The following is a 20,318-nucleotide window of genomic DNA, read 5'->3' as shown; positions in this document are numbered from 1 at the left end:
ATTTTTAATTTTTAAGAGTTCTCTTCCTAGTTCAAGTAGATAGGGAGAAAAAACACACACCAGGAGTCATCGTTATTGCTTCATGTTTTAAGAGTGCCATCTAGTGACTCCCTTTCCTCCCTTCCTTAAGGAATACTTTGATAAAATTATACATGCGTTTTCTTCAGCCTCAAAAGCACCCCTTGACTTTATTTTTAAAAACCAAACAGTAACAGCCCTTTGCCAAAGATCTCACCGGTAGCCTTAGTCGCAATGGCAGTTAAGTAGCATAACTACTGGATAGTTGTGCAACCACGAGGACGGTAAAAAGAAACCCAACACACTTGTAACCGCTAATCTACAAAGCTTAAAATTAATTATCCCCTGCAATTAAGCAAAGCTCTCAAAGCAAAGAACATCATAGCCAGCTCTCACTATGACCTCATCTCAAGTGTTAAAAGGGGGGAGGGAATTAAACCTGATCATCCAAGATTCGCAAAATTCCAAAACAGTCATTAGATGAGGCCTACACTCTCAGAAGAAAACTTATTTCTGGACCAAACCCTCAACCCCGATCCAGTGCTGCAGCACATGTATATTTGGTACAAAAAAAGATTGCCCCAGCATGGATCCAAATGTATTCTTGGAAGCTTGTAAGACAGCCTTCTTTAACCAGGTGTCCTCCAGATATTTGAGACAACTCCCCATCAGCTCCAGCCAGCAGAGCCTGTGGTCAGGGGTGATAGCAGATGTGAATCACAACATCTGGAGGGCCACAGTTTAGCCACACAAATGTGTCTCTGAGAAAGAAGCCCAAGTGCAGTGATTTGCAGAAATCATGGCATACAGATACTATGATACTCCCAGCCCTGAAGCCCTTCCATTATCAGTGTTTAGCTTGGGTGGGGGTGGGGAAAACTGCTCTAGACAATTAACATTTGGGAAGGGCTCCTTTGAGTCAAGCCAACCAGATTTTTTGAGTCAATTCTTCAGATGTTTTGTTTGTTTAAATAAAAAGAAGTGTTGTAACAAACTGTTCAAACGGCTCCAGTTCTTTGCTATTCCGAATTTGAAAAACTTAACCTTAGTTTCAACGGCAGCAATAATACTTTTTTGGGGGGTGTGCGTGCCAATTTGTATGTTTGCCTAACAAAGGAGGCTGACTTATACAGAGTTCACCATGGGTCCAGCCAGTTTGGTCCACACCAGTGTTTCCCGGCCTTGAGTCTCCAGCTGCTTTTGGACTACAACTCCTATCATCCCTAGCTAGCAGGACCAGTGGCCAGGGATCATGGGAATTGTAGTCCAAAAGCAACTGGAACTACTGGTAGCAGACCCAGAACATTTCAAACATCATTCTGTGACAGGCCTATCTGGAGATGCCAGCGACTGAACCTAGGCCCTTCAGCATGCAAAGTAGTTGCTCTACCAATGAGCTATGCTTACTTCTTAAACAGATTCTCATCTGCACATGAGAAATGCCAAATCACCAGCGAAACTGGCCCTGGCCCAATCACAAAGTGAGTGTCTTCCATCTGTTTTCTTGCTGCATCTGGCTTTTCCCCATTACTGATCTCGATTGGGTTTTCACACTGATGATTAAATGTGGTTTTTAAACATAAAAACACTTCCCACAGATCATTCCATTTGTAAGGTTTCTTGGTTCAAGCTTACTCGCTTTGGGGCAACCATCACTTTTGTGTTGGCTGGAAATTAAAATTGGATTCAGCATTATTATGCTTGGCTTTTTCCTACAGTACTCTGATGCCACAGAGACAACAGGTCGTTAATTAATTTGTTAAGATCTGCATGCTTGCAAAAGGCATCAGTTTCATGTCGGGTAAAATGATTGTGGGAATGTAATCATCTTATTGGCAGGCTGTTCCCCTTTTAAGTTATTTATTTACACATCCTGTCCAAGAAGCAAAAGATCAAAGTAGTAGGTCACCTTTTTTACATTATGTGAATTTTTTTTAAAGGTCGCCCCTGCGCAACAAGCCAGTTTTCTTTGTCAACAGGCATTTTCTTTCATATAAGCATCTCAAACAGATTTCTGCTAGCTACAGTTAAGAGCTTTAGCATGTTCTTACACTCACTGGGTTATTCTCCCGTCCCCCATTTCCCTCTGCACTGAACAACATCACTCTGTGTTTCCACTTCTATACATCCAGTTTGCCTAACAGATGCAATTTTTGCATAAATGCTCAGAATCAATGGCTACATTTTTTCCATGGAGGCGCAGGTCAATTCTGTGTCCAGGGCGGCTGTGTAGCAGCTCCATCTGGTATGCAGGCTGAGACCCTACCTGCCCACGGACTGTCTCGCCAGAGTGGTGCATGCTCTGGTTATCTCCCACTTGGACCTTTGAAGGTGACTTGGAAACTACAACTAACCCAGAATGCAGCAGCTAGACTGGTGACTGGGAGTAGCAGCCAAGACCATATAACACTAGCCCTAAAGGATCTTCACTGGCTCCCAATACGTTTCCGAGCACAATTTAAAGTGTTGGTGCTGACCTTTAAAGCCCTAAATTAAATGGCCTCGGCCCAGTATACCTGAAGAAGCGTCTGTACCCTCATCATTCAGTCTGGACACTGAGGTCCAGCTCTGAGGGCCTTCTGGCAGTTCCCTCACTGTGGGAAGTGAGGTTCCAGGGAACCAGGCAGAGGGCCTTCTCGGTGGTGGCGCCCGCCCTGTGGAACGCCCTCCCATCAGATGTCAAGGAAACAAACAACTATCTGACTTTTAGAAGACATATTTTTAGAAGACATCTGAAGGCAGCCCCGTATTGGGAAATTTTCAATGTAAGCCACCCAGAGTGGCTGGGAAAGCCCAGCCAGATGGACAGGGTATAAATCATAAAATAATAAAAATAAAAATAATACATTAGAGCATAGGGCAAAGATATTTCCAGGAAATATCAGCTTTAAAAATGTTTAGAGTAAAGCCCCCTTCAGGAGTACAGAGGTGGTTATTTGGCACCCAGGACACCCAAAACCCCATCCGTAACATTATTATTAAGACAGTGCTGCATATTCAACAGGAGTTCTTAAGACATAAGCGCATAAGGAGATCCCTGCTAGACCAGGTCAAAGGCCTATCTAACTCAGCATCTTGTTCTCAAAATGGACAACTAAATGCCTCTAGCAAGTCCCACAAAAAGGAACCAAAGGCAACACCATTCTCTCCACTTGTGATTCACAGCAACTGGTATTCAGAGACAATCTGCCACCGCAACAGTAGGAGAACCTAGTCTTATCCTCCAAAACATTTCAATCTTCTTAAATGTCAAAGATAACCAGAAACACAATTTCACAGGGTTCCAATGCCACAAAGAAAGCAAAACAAATGTGGAAGGGTGAAAGATTTAGGCAGAAGTTGTTACATCATTAGAGAGTGCATATATATATATTAACTTCCAACAGTTTCCTTTGTTGCAAGCACAGAGTAGAGGTGTTCCATTTAAAAATTAAGATAGGACAGTTATTCCCAACCTAATGCCCTCCAGATGTTTAAGGCTACATCTGGAGAGAGACACATTGTGGAAGGCAAAAACCGGCTATTCCTGAGATTAACAGCATAATCTTATGAATGTTTACCCAGGAGTCAGTCCTGCTGAATTCACTGGCTTGCTCTCAAGTGTGCATATTCCGTTGCCAACACTGCTTGCTATAACGGTGTACAAAGGCACCAGGCAACAGAAACAGCTATGTATAGTGGCAAAAACACCAGGAAGAAGCAGGGTAACAGACCAAAATCACAGCGTTACACTGATTTCAGGGAGCATAGCAATTTTTAAACACAGCAAGACACTTCCTTACATTCGTCTTTTCAAATATGTATCTGCAAACAGAGGGCAATCCAAGGTTTTAACTTTAAAAAGTTAAACTGAAGCTTTTATGATCTTCCTTCACAGGGTGAGCCAAAAAATGTGGCAGGCAGCGTATGTGTGCAGAATATACTCTTCCCTTTGGAAAATGAACCCAGGGCCACTCCACAGCAAACTAGTAAGCTATTATAGTAAAACAAAAGGAAATTGTAAGAGGCAAACAAAGCTTTCATGTGCCTTTAGGAGTTCGGCTCTATCAATTAGGGTTTCCCCCCCCCTCACACTAGATTCTGTCAGCATTTTTACCTTTTTTAAAAAAATGAGCCACATGTAGAGATTGCTGTAAGTACTTCCTCATGAATAAACATTTCCAAGGGCAGCCTAACAGTGATGGGAGAGGACAAACCAAAGACCAAGGCAAATTTATGGTGGGACTGGTGCTCTTGTGAATACATGCTTTTTGCAGCTCCCACATGACATTGCTGTCATCGAAATGCCAGCCCTGTTTTTGCCATATAATCCAAATTTACCCTTTCCATGGAAATCTGATGAGTTCACACAAACATAAACCCTACTGCCAATGATCCATTTGCAATTATGCTAATGACTGATATACAGTATTAAACTTCAGCACAAGGCAAAGTTAGATCTGTTTTGCAAAGGTTGACATTTCCCCTCACCAGCCTGGTTTGCATGATACAGTAAGCCAAAACTTGTCTTATCTAAAATGGGAGCAAAAAATGACTGGGGAGAAGTAAAGTAGATCAGAGTTTCTGTCAGAGATGTTTCTGCAGTTCTGCTAAGCTATAGTTTATGGTGTCGCATGAAGCAAGCCACTGCCTACAAACAACTTCTAGATCTATTTCTGAACCATGTGCCTTTTCTCAACACAAGTTTCAGAGTGTGAGAACACATTGCACTGGCAAAAACTGAGCTTTCTAGAGATCAAGCAGCAACAGGTCTAATCTCTTGGAACTGAATGAGCAAGGCTTTTATTTTTTAAAAAACTACAAATAAGGGAAATAGTTTATAATATAGAATCAGAAAATATCAAGAAATAATTGCCTGGAATATGGTATGTAATTCAGTAGTGTCTCTGAATACCAGTATAGCTGAAGGAGCGTCTCCACCCCCATCGTTCTGCCTGGACTCTGAGGTCCAGTGCCGAGGGCCTTCTGGCGGTTCCCTCGCTGCAAGAAGCCAAGTTACAGGGAACCAGGCAGAGGGCCTTCTTGGTAGTGGCACCAGCCCTGTGGAACGCCCTCCCACCAGATGTCAAAGAGAAGAACAACTACCAGACTTTTAGAAGACATCTGAAGGCAGCCCTGTTTAGGGAAGCTTTTAATGTTTAATAGACTATTGTATTTGAATACTTTGTTGGAAGCTGCCCAGAGTGGTTGGGGGAACCCAGCCAGATGGACAGGGTATAAATTAATAATAATAATAATAATAATAATAATTTTGTTGAGAATCACAAGTGGAGAGGTTGCTGCTGCATTCAGATTTTGCTTGCAGTCTTCCCATGGGCATCTGATTAGCCACTGTTAAGAACAGCGTAATCCAGTTTATTTCAAGTAACTGAGAGAAATCTTTCTACGAATCCTTTTTTTGTCCCAGATTCAGATTAGCCAATTGGGAAAAGTTATTTTTTGAACTGTTCAACTAAGAAAAAAATTCAGTTGGGAATCCTGTTTAGGGGTGGTTGTTTTTCAAACTCTACTAGCTAGCGGTGAAGAGCTTGCTCCTGATGAATAAGGGGACTGTTTGGGGGTGGGAAAACAAACTCAGACCTAGTGTGGATATTTTTTTATAGCACTGCTGCATAATCAGAGTCAGTGATTTGAGCACAGATGCCAATTAAGTACCTCCATATATTGCCAAGAAGTACACATGTACCAGTATCCAAGCAAGACTTGTAGCAATACTGAGGTTTTTATGTAGCTGTTCAGCAGACACTTCCCCGGGATTAACTATTCAGAGAGAGTCTGAAAAAAAAGAAAAAAGAACAAGTTTTCCATTTATGGAAAAACTTGTGGCTAGAAAGGGCAGGCGGCGGACGGTATGGAGACAGCAAATTGAGACAGCCCCCCCCCCCCCGGAAGATTAATTCTTCATCACCATTAGTTGAACCTCCTTTAAAGAGCCAAGCCTACAAACAAAATGACATTTTAAAAAGTTACAAAGTACCACTCACATACTGTTAATGTAAAATCCCCAAACTGGAGCTTGAAAGGATGCAGAGTTCATGCAAACTATGAGCCCAGAATTTTCTAGTTACAGTGTAAAGAGTTAGAATCGCATACGCAGCCAAGTCAATACAGTATAGACACTGAATACATAATTACATGGATACATTTGTAGTTTCAAGAGTGTGTGATTTGTAATGTAAATACAAAAATGTAACACTTTTAGGGCTTTTTTATTTATTTTAAGGATGCACCTAGTCTCATTGGTATAGCTCAGGGTTTCCCAAACTTGGGCTTCCTGCTGTTTTTGGACTCCAGTTCCCATCATCCCTGACCTCTGCTCCTGCTAGCGAGGGATGATGGGAGTTGTAGTCCAAAAAACAGGAGACCAAAGATTGGGGAAACCCTGGTATAGCTGAACAATGAGAAACCCATCTAATGGAACTTATCTAGTGACCCCATGATGTGCTATGGTTAAGGAGAACAGAAAACAATGAGCAAAAAAAGAACATTGTTAGGCAAATAAACTGCTTTGTGTTGGCCTTGCTCCCACATTAACTATTTTATGTGTGCATCATGGCAGTCTAATTCACATAGCCACCTCTCTCTAAGACTAAATGATCTTACTCCTTATCCATATCCCTGGATTTTACATGTCTTACTCTGGGGCCAACTACTGTATCTTGAGTGTTAGCATTCATTTCTTAACTGGTTTTAAGGTAAGTCACTTTCAGTGACCTCTGTAAGAAAAGCAGCTAACAAATACAAGGGATAATGGTTCTTTCTTTTTTCAACAACTTATGTCATAGCAGTTACCTGTCTTGAGTTATTCAAGGCCCAGAGCTTGGTAGTGACCAGTTAGCAGATTCCCACAAGTTGGAGGTCAACCATATTTCCAGTGGTACAGGACAGGAATGGAAACTTCTGTATACAACTCTTTGAGATAGACAGATATCACCTCCTTATAAAGGCTTACAAGCACAGTGAGTGGGGTTGCAACATCTGTGTTGTGGAAGTACAATTTGACCAAGGATCCCTTGTGTAGTTATCATTTGCAGGACTGTGGTTTAACAAGGAAAATCTTCCAAGCAAGCATAAAGAGGTAACCAAGAAGCTTTCTTCCACTTAAACTTTGAGAGCCTGCACAGCTAACCATTTGTAATCAGTGCATGCTGAAAAGTGGGGAGTTCAGCTCCCCACTATCGCTGTTTACTGCAGGCACAGGCAATCTCAGCCCTCCAGATGTTTTGGGACTACAACTCCCATCATCCCTAGCCAACAGGACCAGTGGTCAGGGATGATGGGAATTGTAGTCTCAAAACATCTGGAGGGCCGAGTTTGTCTATGCCTGGTTTAGGTAAAGGTAAAGGGACCCCTGACCATTAGGTCCAGTCGTGGCCGACTCTGGGGTTGCGGTGCTCATCTTGCTTTACTGGCCGAAGGAGCCAGCGTACAGCTTCCAGGTCATGTGGCCAGCATGACTAAGCCGCTTCTGGCGAACCAGAGCAGCGCACGGAAACGCTGTTTACCTTCCCGCCGGAGCGGTACCTATTTATCTACTTGCACTTTGATGTGCTTTCCAACTGCTAGGTTGGCAGGAGCAGGGACCGAGCAACGGGAGTTCACCCGGTCGCGGGGATTCGAACTGCCAACCTTCTGATCGGCAAGTCCTAGGCTCTGTGGTTTAACCCACAGCGCCACCCGCGTCCCTATGCCTGGTTTACTGCAACATTATTAGCTGGGCCCAGATAAAGAAGGCATTTAAATTCAAGGGTTGAGATTTCAAAATGCCTCTAAAAAGTCCTAACTGCTCCTAGTTACATCAAGGAGCATCAGATGATAAGGACTGCTAATTCTAAAAGACTGACTCCACAATTTAGATAATCAGCTCTTACATTACTCATTACCAACTGAATCCATAAGGAGACCATAAATACAATAATGCCAAGAACAATTACAGTGCTGACAAAACCTCAGTCCCAAATGGTAACACAACATGTCAAAAGGATTCCAAATTAATGCAAGCCCACAGTGTAATAGAGTCCATTTTGTGTGTGTGTGTGTCTGTTAAATATATTATTACATTTTATTGTCATGGTGGGGAGGAAGATTACAATGCTGGCTAAATCTAGAGAAGGTTACCTGTGCTTAGCCTCAGTATTCATCAACAAGATGTGTATTTAGCAGTATTTAGATGGCTTCAACTGAAAGCTCTGCCTTCATCTAAAGAGGGTGGAGGCGGAAAGACTTACCAAAAATGATCCAATATTATAAACCACTGAAATGGCAGCACACCATGCACTTCAAGGGCATTACCTCCCCAAAAGAATCCTGGGAAGTGTAGTTTTTACCCCCTCACAGAGCTACAATGCCTAACCTTAAAAAGGGAGAGGCTGGAAGGGTTTGGGAGCAGTCTTTCTCCTCCAGGAGTATGCCTGCCCATTTCCCCCCCAGTTGTCAGTACCGTGATCCAGGGATGTTGGCAGCAATTTCTATATTGTAGTTGTTAGAGCCAGCTTGGAGACATGATTGTATGGGAGTGCTTTCTCAACAACCTACCACAAAGCATTAGAACAGTATGTCAATCAATGACATGGCAACATCATTTGATCTCCAACAGTATTCCCAACCCCAATAAATCAGGAGCTCAGAACAACCTTTTGAAAGCACAAGGGAAACCTATTAAGATCTGGACTTCTTAGCCGTTAAGACTTTACTCTTCCGAGCAAAGCAGCTTCTGGTTTAACCTCTTTTGTAAATAAAGAATTTATTTCCAGCATAGGCGGCCAGTTGTCTTGTTCTTTCAAGCACACTGGGCAGTGAGCAAGGACGTTTTGTTGGCTTTTAGCCCACCAAGCTGTCTAGACTTATAGAAAGAGCACAAAGGAATTTATAGGATTACATTTTACTAAAACAAACAAATGTACAATATTATATTATTCCTTTCTTCCACACGCACAAGAAACAAAGATCTAAATCACTTCAGTGATCGGCCATAAGTGAAAACTATATTTATCACTTCAGAGCCTCTCTTTGTGCCTTGAACACAGGCAGAAAGATCTCACAATGAAGTTCTCCATAAGATAATCATGATAAACAAAAGGAACAGAAAGCCTTCCAAAATTCTTACGTTTTATTACACAATCCACACATTTCAGGAAACATCTGCGAAAACACAAGACAGGGTTTCATGCCAAACTTAATTCCATTTAGAAATGAGTATGTATATTATAAGTCGACACAGACACATTAATTATTTCTTCGAAGGCATGTAATATAAGCAAGAGGAGGACCCATTCAGATGTGTGTGGGCTACTTTGGTTGTGTTTTAACACACAATTGTTTCCCTGTGGTCCACCAAGTGTTTCAAATTTTACAAAGCAGGAGATCCCAAGTATCTACTCTTAACAGGCAAGGCATAACTAATCAGCGTTAAGGGATCCCAGGCATGCACTCTTGCTTCTGAGCATAACAAGTATCTTGCCTCTTAAGAGGCTCCACTTAATCCAACACTCCTTACAGAAATCTTAGGAACCAGCAGGTACTAACTAGGCTGACCATCAGAACATCAGTGGACCATAATCAATCTTACGAATGTCCTGATTTAAACAAAATGAAAATGTTCTAGACATGCAGGTCATCAAAACCACCAATAAGCTATACTAAGCATTTTTGGCTGAAACAAAGAGAAGCTAAGCTCTTGAACAGATGAAGGGCTGTCACTGGCTAGAGCTAACTAGATTGACTGGATACTTCTGCTGCAGATCACAGGTGCTGAGCAAGGGCCTGTCTCAAGTTTCTATTCTTGGACTTCAGATATTTATCCTCCAAAGCCCATCAAAGTCTCAGAAGGCAAGACGCTTGGCTTGCTGGAAGGATTGGCCGCTATTCCAGTTAGCACTGCAATCCAGCACATACTTAACTTTCCAGAAGACTCACTGAAGCTATGAGGTCTGCTATCTTAGCATAACTACAGATGATCTGGTTAAAAAGTCCATGGCAATAGGAATAGAAGGCCAGGGCAAACACTAAACTCTAGAGTTTACATGCTTGCCAAGCTATGTTTCCACACTTTTGTCTCTTCCTTCCATCCCTAGAGTTATACCCATTATCAACTATAGTTCCTCAGGGCACAGGTAACTAAAATAGAATATAAAAGATACATCAAAACTAACAGAGTTAAAATTACAATTCAGTACTACGAGACAATAATTAAACTTTCATTCTGAAAAGGTTCTGCTAAATTTAAAAATCTCAATTATGCATCTAAATGAGCTCCTTTCCAGTAGTTATGAACTCCACACTGAAGAGGCCACTGAAAGTACTACTGGTGGAATCAAGGTGAATTGTCTAGGTGCAGAGGCTGTTAGCAGGTGGAACAGGAGCCTTAACAGTTTCTCAATTGAGATGTAATGCCAAACCATGGTTTGCAGACACATTTCAACTTACAGTACCCAGTTCTGCTTTGTTGATAGATCACAACCATGGTCTGTTGTAAATCAGACTTCACATCAAGCTTCCTTAACCATGGCTTGGCATGCTGCCTAAATTCAGTATGAGGATGACACGGCAGTTTTGAAGCAGTCAATGAATGCCTCACAGGACTTTTATTTACACACAAACCTCACTTATCTCATATGGGTATATCCCAGTCTCTTGTTTAGGAAAAAAAAGCATCAAATACTTTAGACTAATATAACTTTTAAGTCCTATCCTCTGCTTGAAAAATCACTTTTACAGCAGGTGTTTAAAGACACAGGTTTCCCTCTATTACAGGTAGATCTGTCCTTAGTTTCAACAAGTCTTACAGCAAATGGGCATCGTGGGGCCATTTTCTGTAAGATTTAAAAAGCAATGGGTGATATCTAACACTATGTCAGATTCATTAATGGACCCACCAAAAGCAATGGGCTTTAAGTTGGATGTTGCATGGTGCCTCGCAAGACGAAATTAATTGGTTCCGCAAGTTTTTTCTTCTTGCGAGTTTTTCGTCTTGCGAAGCACGGTTTCCCATAGGAATGCATTGAAAATCAATTAATGCGTTCCTAGGGAAACCGCTTGCCAGGCTGGCGGTGCAGAGAAGGGCTTTTCTCCGCACCGCAAGCCTTCAGGACAGGTACGGGAACAGAGGGGAAGGCGCGGAGCGCTTTCCCTCTGTTCCCGGGGCTTGCGTGGGAGGAGGGTTTTTCCTCCCCGCCGCCAACATTCAGAACAGCATTCTGAATGTTGGCGGTGGGAAGGAAAACCCTCCTCCCACCCCAAGTCTTCAGGAAAGCCATCCGATGCCGCGCGGCGGGAGGAGGCGTTCCCCCCCCGCCCGGCATCGGAGCTTCGTTCTGATGCCGCGCGGCGGGAGGAGGTCCGAGGACAGTGGGGAAGACGCGCTGCGCTTCCCCGCTGTCCCGGAGATTTCCCTATGGGCTGTCGTCTTGCGAGGCAAGCCCATAGGGAAATTCGTTTTGCGAAGCGCCTCCAAAACGGAAAACCCTTTCGTCTAGCGGGTTTTCCATCTTGCGAGGCGTTTGTCTTGCGGGGTACCACTGTATTGGGAAAGTTGCTTACCAAAAAAAGAAGGAAGGAACAGGAAACCAAGAATCCTAATTCAAATTAAATACAATCACAATTGCATTCTCAGAAGGTTGTTAGAGAAGCTATCTTTTTTTAAATACACAGCTGCTTTAGGCTGCCAATATTGTGCATAATTGGCAGTAGTTCAAAACAAGAGTTGTTACTGAAGGCAAAGACCACAACTGTAAAGTGAGAGATCTGCAGCTCATGTTCTTTCTTTCTTTCTTTTTCTTTTTTTAAGGCACAGCTGAATGCAATGTAAGCATGCTAATGTCTTCATAGATTTGCTTGCATTCCTGGGCATATCCCAGACATTCTGGCTTACAGACCAAGAGAAGGGCAGTAAAGTGAGGTAGAACAGAGCAGAGCAGCTCAAAAAGCTTCCATACCTTTGATGGCAAGATTTAATGCATGTATTTCAAGCAGACATAGCCAACTGACAGGTAATGGACTTCATCTTGCTTCTGGTCTGACCTGCACTAAGTTAGAAGCCTGCACCAGAAGACATTCCATCTAACATCAGAAGAAGGATCATTCCAGAAGCTTCTGAAAGTCTTCAAATTAGGTGTTGGGAGAGTCATTACCAGCTTGCAAGAAAAGCACAGCTATTTCATGTGTGGTGTTTTTTTTGTCTGGGCAGGGAATAAAGCTATACCTTGGATCCCAAACGCCTTGGCACTTGGACGTTTTGACCCCCAAAGGCTGAAAACCCAGGAGTGTGTGTTCCAGTTTGCGAACGTTCTTTGGAACTCAAATGTCTAACGGGGCTTCCCATTGGCCGCAGGAGCTTCCTGCACCCAATCAGAAGCTATGCTTTGGTTTCTGAATGTTTGGAAGTCGAACGGACATCCGGAACAGATTCCATTCAATTTCCAAGGTATGACTGTAATCTGCAAGTGCCACCCCAGAATAAGAAGTGGCAAGGAAACCTGTGGGGCATCTCCTTTTTATTTTGACAAAGTAACCTGCCAACAGCTGCATTGTCAACTGTTCACAGTGCTTTATATGGATTATCCAATTTACGACAACCCTGCAAAGTAAATAAAACTAGTATTATTTCTAATTTGCCAATACGAGACTGAGGGTACCTTGCCAAAGGCCATCTAGTGAGTATATGGCAGAGGCAAAATCCAAACCAGGGATTTCCTTATCTGTAGCTAAGTCTCTTAACCACTACAGCACATAAACTCTTCACTGCTGCTTGCAGTGTCAGCATGGAGAGGGGCTTCTGGGTAGATAACTCCAGCTTCTAAACAGCTTGGTCAGCAAAAGAGAAGTGTTCTAAGAAAATAATTTTTAAGAACCAGCAAAGTTTGTTGGGAAATATCCTGCAGGTTAACTTTATGGTATTATCGTGCCTTTGGTCATCAGTAATTCAAATTATGGCTACAATCCAACAGAGTTAGTTGCACTTGGGCCAGACATTTAAATGTGTTCAAGTACATTTAAGTCTGTGAGGACTTGTAGTCAGTGTTGCGTCTCCCCAAAAAAGCGAGAAGGGGGGAAGTGGGAAGAGAAAGTGGTAAATGACAGCACCTTTGTAGCATTTAATTATTATTATTAAATACAGCTTTAAGTGATTGAATGGGCTGGTGCATCTTAATTACTGTGCATATTGTGGGAAATCTGTCTGCAGATAAAAAAAAGCTGTAATGAATACACTGCATGGTCATACCATGTTCCTGGAGTCTTCCTAAGATAATTAATTCAGTTAGAACAAAGTCTAAACATGAATATAATAGAAAAACAAGGTTAAGAGTTATTACAGGGCCCTTGAGAAATTTATCTCAAGAACTGGAAATACCCTTTGACAATGGACCAAGAATGAAGGAAACCGCATCTGGAAAGACTGTCATTTTGGCAAGGAGGAAAATTATCTGATTAGTCTGAGTACTGCTGCCAGAAATGTCATGACATCAGTGTGCTATAAGTTGTAAAACATGTTGCTTCTCACCATTCTTCAGCTTGATGAAGAAAAGAAATTCCCTCCCTCCAGTTCCTGTTATGGCAAATCCATAAGCAAGTGGGGGAAGGTAACTCACCTGTATACCTAGAAGACTGATGCCCCAAACAGGTAACTTCAGGTTACCTTTTCCATTAAACCGAACAATTAAAGCTGGCCGAGTTAACATAAAAGCCTTACACAAATTGTTTCACATGGTTAAATTCTGTTCAGATTTAGAGAACACATATCCAACAGCTATCCCACAATATTCATGGCAGCTACAACGTCAGATGTCTCAATTGCATGGTTATACTAGAAATTCCACTATAAGACAAGGAGAAAGGCATTCTTTCACATTTGCTACTGAAAGTTTGTTTGGAAACAATGACAAATTATACATGAACGAGCCTCTAGGGTCCATCGTCAAAGCAACTGCTAACATTAGCCTTATTGTTCAAAGCCTAATCTTAAAATGATGCCACGAGTACATTTTATAACACTAGTGCCGTAATAGTGTAATAGTGTTGTAGTGTCACGGAACATCTGTGAATATTCCAACTTCTGAGGAGGAAAAGGTAATAATCACTGTGAGGGGAATGATAAGTCAGTCTGGCTAAGATAAAAAGTAAACAAAGACGGTAGATAGCAAAGACAATAAAAGGTGAGAAAAGGGCAAGCACACACACATATACCCTGATATGTTATCTAGAAATTGGAATGACTGTATGTCGCTAGCATGAAGGGGCCCTGAAAATGTGATGTGAAGCAACTAGCCAAGTATTTGGTTGCATTCAGACAACCATAGTTCTGCTTATTAAACTGAGACATGGACAAACCTTTCCACTACACATGTGTTTAAATCAGGAAACCTCTGACCATAGCTATGGTCAACTGCTTCAGAGTAACATAGAAATCTAAACCACAGTCTGCAGCTGGTGTGGGAATCTGGATGGTTCCAAACCTGGTAGGCAAAGTTACTTGGTTCAGACAAAATGGAGAGCAGGCAAAAGGCTCATTCATATCAAGGCACTATAAGACCAAAAATTAATAACAATAATCACAATCTACAGTTTAGTTTTAGGATTACAATCATTTTGGTCAAATGGTGAGACTAGATATCCTCACCAAAACACAGAACATTCCTTATACAGAGTCAGACCACTGGTTCTTCTACCTCAGTATTGCATACAATGAATGGTAGCAGCTCTCTGGGGCAGGTAGGCTTGGGAAATCTTTGGTCCTCTTGATCTTGCTAAACTACAGCTCCCATCATACCTAGCCATTGGCCATGCTTAGTAGGCTCCAGTACTTTGGCCACCTCATGAGAAGAGAGGACTCACTGGAAAAGACCCTGATGTTGGGAAAGATAGAGGGCACAAGAAGGGGACGGCAGAGGACGAGATGGTTGGACAGTGTTCTCGAAGCTACAAAGATGAGTCTGACCAAACTGTGGGAGGCAGTGGAAGACAGAAGTGCCTGGCGTGCTCTGGTCCATGGGGTCACGAAGAGTAGGGCTGATGGGAGTTGCAGTTCAGTAACTTATGGAGGGCTAAAGGTCCCCCACTTCTCTAAGATTGTAGACAAGGATTTTCCCCAACCTAACCAGAAAATGCTATACACTGCCTTTTGCATCCAAAGCCTAGCCTCTACCTCTTTTCCCCTTGCCACAGCCATTACACAGGTACAAATCAGTATGTTTGTTCACAGGCATGATGTGAAATAGCAAACCCAACTTCTGGCTGGGGAGCAGCATGGTCAAATGGACTGGAGAAGCCACCACTACACCCAAAGCTCTGCTGCTCACACTGGTCAAGGCAGAGGATAGTAGGTCTTCCCCTCCATTTTGGAGTGGCTATGCCAGAACTGGGCCCATCACCAGTAGCTAGACTGACTTAGGATTCAGCAGATCCTTGGCTGGTTCAGCTCTACCTCTTCCCCAGGAAGACCTCATTTTAGGGGTTTGAGCTGGCATTAGTTCTGCCTGCCCATACTTTCAATGGGCACAGTGGGGCTTTTCACTGTGGCAGAGGCCCTCAAGCAGCAGGAATGTCTCCACAACATCCAAAGCCCCTCCAGCATGTCAGGTTGGGGTTTGAATTTCTCTGTTGCTGACTCTCATACCACTATTGGAAAATGTTGTCCCTACTGCAGAGGGTGGCAGTTCTACATAGGCCTTTGAGTCACTTTCAGTAACTTAGCTTTCTACTGAAGGCTGGGTATGTGTTGGCCCAATTCCTTTTTATTATTCTTTTTTATGTGAAGCTGCTGATACAGATGAAGTTGCTCCTGCTGCATATGGCAGGGGTAGCAAACATGGTGCCCTACAGATGTTGCGGGATGACAACTTCTATCACCCTTTGCCATTGGCCATGCAGGTTGGGGCTGATGGGAGTTGGAATCCCACAACACATGAAAGATGCCCTGTTGGTTACCCATGATGTTTGGTGACTGTTGCTCAGTCAAGCACACGTGTACAGCAATGAGCTGAGGTTCATGCACAATCACCACAAGGCCCTCTTTCCCCCAGAGTTAAAACTCCCCAGAGTCCCCACGCCAGTTATGAGCAAATAAGAGATTCCAATGTACTTAAGACACACTAAACCCATGGATTTTCTCAGACGATAGGGGGAGACAGACCAAACAGTTAACAACCAAGGGAGAAGAATTTGTTTCGCCAAAGTACGCCTCAGTTATCCAAGCAGCAAGAAACAAAATATTTCAACATCTCTGACAAGTACAATGTTCTCGACTAAACATTTTATTATCAATAGTCTCTAAAAACATTTTCTACTCACGTGGATGTAACCATTCTACATCCTAGTTTTCTATCGTGGCAAACTTTGTCATTTAAACAAGAAAAATCTGGGATTACTTTAATTTCTGTGCAAAAATCTTCACATACTGCATGATTTTAAAATCTTCACTTAATTCTCAATTTACCACTGCATTAAAGCATTTTGGGGTTCCATTTAGCTTTTCTTTTTTAAAGTTCTAAATAGAAACAGTGTGGATTAAAGGGAAAAAAACCTTTAAAATACAATTACCTTTTCAGTTATACTACAGGATATTAGGGAAATCCAGGCTCCCCTGTTGCTTTTAGCCACATCTGACTTCAATCTTAATAGCTCAGCTATTAACCCTGTAAGGTTTCCACCACCACCCAGCTGATGTTAAAGTTTGCCTAGGTAACTAAGGCTGACCCAACTACAATATCTGTTAATACAAAGAGAAAATAGCCATGTAGCTCCCAAATTATAAAATCTACAACTTGCATTGTGATCCTAAGCAAAGTTAACTTGGAAGTTTATGTCTTACAGGGTTTGATGGGACTCATTCCCAACTAAAGACGCCTAGGATTACAGCTTTAGGCTTACAGAGTCATGAGGCCCCTTTAGTGCAGTGGGACTTTTTCCAAGTAAACATTCACAGGATCAAGCTGTAATTGTTTTTAACTTTCTACCAGCTTTTGCTAGAAAAAAACGGGGGGGGGGAAATCCATGCCTGTTGCTGGAGTATTTACTTTTAAAACTTAAGCATCAAATAAAGACTAAACAATTCCTTCAGCAAGCAACTGAAAACAGAACCTTCTACATGAACTGAAATACTTGGGAAATGGCAGAGCCAAATGAATCTTAAAAACCTGGATTCTGCTAAATTTGCTGCAGGCAAAGTGGGTGGGGAAACAGCTAGCTAAAGGTCAGTGTTCTCAATCACACCTCAAGCTACAGAAAAAGGCATGATAGCCATTTATTTTTGTCACCTTTTTGTTTTAGTATGTGGGAAATACACAGGGCGAGCCTTTAAATCTTCTGCATCAAGATTGCGCTGGGAGTTGTAAAATCTTCCCCACTGTGCTTCAAGCTTCCCAGTTGAAGGCATTTAAAAACACTAAAGCTAGTACAAAAAGAGCTTTATTTTGTTTTCCTTAACCCCCAGCTGTGGGAACAGTGACAGATTTCTGAGCTAGGCCCAAACATAGCCACATATACACCTTAAGATGAGTGCCCCCCCCGCCAAGTCAGCCAAAATAAATGGTTACTGCTTTAAGTTTTAGATCTCCAAGCTAAGGCTCAATTTTCTCTGGAAAGGGGAGGGGAGTTTAACGTTCGTTGCACTTTCTAAGCGAAGTAGCGAAGGCTAACTCTGTACCTTAAAAACTGAATTCTAGATGGTTTTCACCTTCAAGAGTTAAAAAATGTTCCTCCCATCCCTTCACAACTTTAAAGAACCAAGACCCAGACATATTGTTAGGGATCGCCAAAGGAACTCCCGCGGGGCTGCCCTGTATATACAAAATAATAGGAAGGAGTTGAAACATTGACACTTGACTGAGGATAATGGAGAAAGCAAAGCCTTGCTTGTATTGGGGGGGGGGGAGCCAGTTGTCACCCAAGTGACAGACAACAGCTGAGCTCACACATCTGGAGCCTGATTCAGGCAGACTCCCTGAAACTCACACCCATCTATAGCCATGGCCCGCTGCTAGAAAGACAGATGGGAGCTTTCCTTGCATGGATTGTATAAATAAATATATAAAGTGGCAGATATTCCGCAGCAACTGCCACACTGGCTGCGTGCTCTTTAAACGCATCCTTTTGATCGCAGCGAAACAGCTTATTGCTATGGGCATAAGAGATAAATATAGCTTCTTCTTTTTTTAATAAAAAAAAGTGCAAAGAGATTTAATTACACACATACCCTGACCTTTATATAATAAATAGTTTCACTAGTTCCTAATGCTATGTTCCATTCCTGATACTTGCATAGCCATGCAGAGTTAAAAATTAAAAGCTGCTTTAGAACCCGCTTGAGAAAGTTACAGCAAAAAGTTGCACCAACCCCATTCTGGACACGATTCTTCTGCAAGCAAAACCCTCCAAATTCTGGGTTTGCACACCCACACACCAATGCACGCATAGTCCTTTCTTCTTGCAGATCCAACTCTATGGGTGCTTACTCAAAAGTAGGTTCCACCGAGTTCAAAGGGGCTTACTCCCAGCAAAAATGGACTGTCTGCGGCGTTAGGGGGTTCAACCCTAAAGCACTCACCCTTTTCCAAACAGAAGCAACGGCGGATTGAACTGAATACGGCATTCCTTACACCGAGAAAGGAGAGCACTCTCTCGCTATTGTACCCCAATGAGAGTTAACTAGTACTCTGTGTCTCGGTTCCATAAATCACCTTGACCAGCCCGAATCAAAATGCACGAGTATAAAAGAGGCGAAGTAACATTCCACGCAAGACGCAGTCCACAGTGAGGTTTACCCCCCCTCTCTCTTCTCCCCCAAACTTATACTATATACAACATTAACGTCTCACATCGAAGATAACCGATCTGTAGAAAGGACTTTATGATCTGAAAACGGAGACGATGGCACTTTTGTCACCCAAGAAAATCTTCAATTAAAACATTTTTTAAACAGTGGGATCTACCCTTAAGTAAATGGGGGGGGGGTGTTTAAGTCCCTCATTAAGTGCAGCCTAAAACTTACCACTGAGGAATTTGAAAATATGATGATCATTGGTAGAAGTTAAGGGTCTGTGGAGTTGCTTGTTTTTGCTAGATTTCCTATTCCAGTACTGTAACCAGTTTCTGGGGACTTTTCTTGGAGAGTGGCAGGAGATGCTAAGAGGGCGGAGGGGGGGCGATCCTGCGACCTCCTTTGAGGGATTCTGCATAAAGTGCCCCACACCACAGAAAGCAATTCCGTTTTTCCCCCCCTCTCTCTGTCTCTGCTGCAGCACAGACTCACCCTCGACGAGAAGGACTCCGGCCACGAAGTCGCCCAGGTGCTCTCGCCGGACGGCGATCCCCACATTGGAGGCAACAGCAGCAGCAGCAGCAGCAGCAGCGCCTGCCTGGTTCCTCGCTCGGCGGCTCTACCCCTCGCGGGAAATCAGCGCACGCCGAAGCCGCGCATGTCGAGCGGAAACGCGGCGGCGGCGAAGAAGGGCGCCTCCGGGGACGGCGAGTGAGCGAGCGAGCCTCCGCGCCAGCAGAGAGCGAGCAGCGACCCCCTCGGCGGCCGACCCTCTTCCCCTACTCCGGCGCCCGGCACCCGCTTGCCATGAGGAAAGCCTTCCCCGCAGCCCATTGGCTGCAGCTGCCCGCTCCAGCCAATCGACGAAGGGCCTCGTCCCGTCGGCGCTCCGGAAAACCCGGTTGGGTGGATCGCGTCAGTGGAGACGGGTGGGCTGCGCGCGCGACGTTTCCCCTTGGTGTCGCAGGGAAAGGTTTTGGGGGCAGGCGCTGCCCGTCCCCCAAAACAGGGGAGGGTGGCGGGGGGGGGAAGCGGGGAGGAAGAGAAGGAGGAGGGGCCCTGCAAGACTGCTGCGAACCGCTATAAAAGGGCAGCTTCCCATAGAAGCATGGAAGGGAACCTACCTGGTCATCTAGTCCACCCTCATTCAAAGCAGGAATAATAATAATAATAATAATAATAATAATAATAATAATAATAATAATAATAATAATAATAATAATAATAATAATAATAATATTTTATTTATACCCCGCCCTCCCCAGCCAAGACCGGGCTCAAGGCGGCTAACAAATTCAGGAATGTCCCATACTAGGAATCGAACCTGCATCCTTTGGCGTTATTAGCACCACGCTCTAACCAACTGTGTCGTTTGGTGATTAGCGTTTTGCTCGCCATTTGAAGTTCGCCCAGGCATGGCAAAAGTTTTAAAGCCCTTCCCTTGATGGATATGCGTCTAGGAAAGGGGCGGAAGAGCTGGCGTTGCCAATTTCCTCCGGTGAAATTGACAATTAGCTTCCCCCACCCCACACACCACTGCTACTAATCT

General features: G+C 43.3%; 1 protein-coding gene across 1 annotated transcript in view; it reads right to left on the bottom strand.

Moving 5' to 3' along the window:
• Nucleotides 1–19,553, bottom strand: part of PRICKLE1 (prickle planar cell polarity protein 1) — a 71,656-nt gene extending 52,103 nt beyond the window's left edge. Inside the window, exon 1 of the mRNA XM_081211550.1 lies at nucleotides 19,262–19,553. The gene's annotated coding sequence lies outside the window, so the exon portion shown is untranslated. The remainder of the gene's footprint in view (nucleotides 1–19,261) is intronic.
• Nucleotides 19,554–20,318: the final 765 nt, after the last annotated feature.

This window comes from Podarcis bocagei (assembly GCF_964188305.1).
Source record: "Podarcis bocagei genome assembly, chromosome: 10".
NCBI lineage: Eukaryota > Metazoa > Chordata > Lepidosauria > Squamata > Lacertidae > Podarcis > Podarcis bocagei.
The sequence above is the reverse complement of the archived record's forward strand: the minus strand, read 5'-3'. Positions and strand labels throughout refer to the sequence as shown.